This window comes from Rutidosis leptorrhynchoides, chromosome 7 (genome assembly GCF_046630445.1).
Source record: "Rutidosis leptorrhynchoides isolate AG116_Rl617_1_P2 chromosome 7, CSIRO_AGI_Rlap_v1, whole genome shotgun sequence".
Lineage (NCBI taxonomy): Eukaryota > Viridiplantae > Streptophyta > Magnoliopsida > Asterales > Asteraceae > Rutidosis > Rutidosis leptorrhynchoides.
In genome coordinates this window covers 136,157,702-136,162,014 of record NC_092339.1, presented here as the reverse complement: position 1 = coordinate 136,162,014, position 4,313 = coordinate 136,157,702, and positions in this window count along the sequence as shown.

The window sequence follows — 4,313 nt, the reverse complement described above, 5'->3', positions numbered from 1 at the left end:
GGTATGATGAAATGATGGTGACGATGATGAACGAGTATGACGATGAATATTTTTGTGATGGTAACCGGGTTTGATGATAGGTGATGGTAACAATGATGAAGAACGAAAATGTTTTTGATGATGATGAAGGATGTTATTAGAATGGTGGTGAATGATTAAAAGAAAAAGATGATGCTTACATTTTTTTTCTTTCTTTGTTTCTATTCCTATGCATTCGAAAGTAACAGATACAAACTTTACATTATGGACTTCTTAATTGTTAAAAGGGCTAACAAATTATTTGGGGCTGCCATATTTTTGTTTGGGCTGCCATTTCCTGTTAGGCCGAGTCCCTTTTTGTTTCTGATTGGGCCAAAGTCTTATGTTGGGCTTATCAAAGTAGGCTGCTGCACACAATTAAATCGATCCATATGTTTGCTATCTAGGCTGCTAGGTGTTAGTTTTTTTCTTTCTATTTGGGCTGAAACCCAATTGTAATTAGATGATGAGGTGATTGAATCGTGAGCGTGTGATGATGTGACAAGGTAAGAATTATGATGGTGGCGAACGAGTTTGATGATGATGAAGAATATGAACACGATGATCATGATTATGATTAATATATGATAATGATGATGATAATGGGTATGATGATGAGGAAACCTCGAGATGACGAATCGATATATGATGATTACGGTTATGATTAAGATGATGATGCTTGGGATGCTGTTTGATCGAGCACACAACACGTTTAGTTTAAGGGTTTTTATTAAGACAACATGTATTACGAGTAAAAGAGTTATAGGTGCTAATTAAAACAGAAAGTAAGCAACAGAGGAACGGTTAAGGATGTTATCAGGTTAGCGGGACGTCGTGGGTTCAAACCCGGACTTGGGCATTTTTTAAGGGCTACTTCTTTGAGGTAGTATTACAATTACCATTATTATTATTATTATTATTATTATTATTATTATTATTATTATTATTATTATTATTATTATTATTATTATTATTATTATTATTATTATTATTATTATTATTATTACTACTATTGTTATTATTATTATTACTACTATTATTATTATTACTATTATTGTTATTATTATTATTATTATTATTATTATTATTATTTTTATTATTATTATTATTATTATTATTATTATTATTATTATTATTATTATTATTATTATTATTATTATTATTATTATTATTATTATTATTATTATTATAAGTATTAAGTATTACTATTAGTATTATCATTAGGTTATTATTAGTAGTATCATTAAGATTAAAACCATTAGCATTAATATTAAAAATTATTATTATAGTTATTATCATTATTAGTATTATTATCAACACTATTAATATCAGTATCATTACTAAATCTAATTATTTATAGTATTATTATTATCATAAAAAGATACAAATTTTTATTTTTATTATTAATATTATTTTACCAAATAAATATAAGTTACATGAAAATATACGTAATACATATAACGTAACAAAATTAATATTTTTATTTATTTAAAATATATCAAATGAATTAAGACATATACGTTATTAATATAAAAATGATATAACTAATAAATTTATATATATATATATATATATATATATATATATATATATATATATATATATATATATATATATATATATATATATATATATATATATATATATATATATATATATATATGTATATATATAAATTTGTTCTATTGCAATTATGTGTGTTAATATATATATATGTATATATATATATATATATATATATATATATATATATATATAAATTTGTTCGATTGCAATTATGTGTGTTGATATATATATATATATATATATATATATATATATATATATATATATATATATATATATATATATATATATATATATATATATGAATGATTTAGGTTCGTCAATTCGAGGCCAACCCTGCATTGTTCAGTTCCGTCGTATGCATATTTTTACTATAAAATATCGTATCGTGAGTTTCATATGATCCCTTTTACTCTTTACATTTTTGGGCTGAGAATACATGCGCTGCTTTATAACTGTTTTATTAAATGGATACAAATACTAAAACTAATTTTTGCGTGAGTTTCTTTTGCTCCCTTTTTACTAAATGCTTTTGCAATATATATTTTTGGGACTGAGAATACATGATATACTTTTATAAATGTTTGACACGATATGACACAAGCAAAACATTCCTCTAATGAATTATTATACAGACAGAAGTTCTGTTGAATTAGTTGGACGTTATAATTGCCACTAATTGATGTGAATATTTCCCCTGATTATTATAGCTTGATAACTTAAGAATTAGGGAAATGGCCCCTAATTGACGCGAATTCTAAAGGTAGCTACCCGGTTTAACACCCCCACCCAGAATGTTTACTAGATAGAAGAGCTAGTGGGCATTGTGTTTAGTACTTCGAGGTTTATATATTATTACAGACTGAAAGTTCTGTTTATTTTAGGGATATTCTTGATGCGCATTAAATATTAAGGTCGGTTATCAAGAAAAGGTTATATATATAGAGAATGATTTTATACACAGGTTATGTGTATGATATTTTGTACACGAGATATGTGTACGGTTATAAAGAATTGTTGAAAAATGGTTTCGTACACGAGATATGTGTACTGTATTTAAAAGAAATCGCATGTACATTACAGGTGGGTATAGGATTCGGGCCCATTTGTACCATGCACATTTAAATCTTGTGGTCTATCAAAATGACTGAATTTTATTGTTTATGATAAACCTATGAACTCACCAACCTTTTGGTTGACACTTTTAAGCATGTTTATTCTCAGGTCTGAAAGAAATATTCTGCTGTGCATTTGCTCATTTTAAAGATATTACAGGGAGTCGTTCATGGCATATAGAGTTTAGTACTTCGCAATGGGCCTAACTGTTGAAGACTTCGTTTAGGTGAATTAGGACGGGTCACTACAGTTTGAGAAATGTTTAAGATTAATTTGATACCAGTAGAGTTAGGGAGTTTTGATTGATAATTGGTATGGACTGGTTGAAAAAGGAGAGAGCAGAGGTTGTATGTTACAAAATGTGATTCGCATTATGCGCGAAAAGGGAAAACCCTTAATGGTGTACGGAGAAAAGAGCAACTCGAAGTTAAATCTTATTAGTAGCTTGAAGGCGCAAAAACTAATTAGAAAAGATTGTTATGTCATTTTAGCACACGTCGAGAAAGTCAAAACCTAAGAAAAGAACATCAGTGATGTTCCTGTCGCAAAACAATTTCCCGATGTATTTCCGAAAGAATTACCGGGACTACCTCCACACCGATCCATTGAATTTCAAATAGATCTTGTACCAGGAGTTGCACCAATAGCTCGTGCTCCTTACAGACTCGCACCTAGCGAGATGAAGGAATTACAAAGTCAATTACAAGAACTTTTAGAGCATGGTTTCATTCGATCAAGTACATCACCGTGGGGAGCTCCTGTTTTGTTTGTTAAAAAGAAAGATGGTACATTCAGGTTATGTATCGACTACAGAGAGTTGAACAAACTTACCATCAAGAACCGTTATCCACTACCGAGAATCGATAACTTATTTGATCAACTACAAGGCTCGTCGATTTATTCGAAGATTGATTTACGTTCCGGATATCATCAAATGCGGGTGAAGGAGGATGATATTCCGAAGACTGCTTTCAGAACACGTTACAGTCATTATGAGTTTATGGTTATGCCGTTCGGATTGACTAACGCACCAGCTGTGTTCATGAACCGAGTGTGTGGACCATATCTTGACAAGTTTGTCATTGTCTTCATCGATGACATACTTATTTACTCCAAGAATGATCAAGAGCACGGAGAACATTTGAGAATGGTTCTAGAATTGTTGAGGAAAGAAAAACTGTACGCTAAGTTTTCAAAGTGTGCATTTTGGTTGAAAAAAGTTCAATTCCTCGGTCACGTAGTGAATAAAGAAGGTATTCAGGTTGATCCTTCAAAGATTGAAACCATTGAAAACTGGGAAACCCGGAAAATTCAAAAGCATATATGCCAATTTTTAGGATTGGCTAGTTACTACAGAAGATTCATCCTAGATTTTTCCAAAATAGCAAAACCCTTGACTGCATTAAAGCATAAAGGGAAGATATTTGAATGGAAGGATGAGCAAGAGAAAGCGTTTCAATTGTTAAAGAAAAAGTTAACTACGACACCTATATTGTCATTACCTGAAGGGAATGATGATTTTTTGATTTATTGTGATGTTTCAAAGCAAGTTCTCAGTTGTGTATTAATGCAATGAAAGAAGGTAATTGCTTATGCATCTAGACAATTGAAGA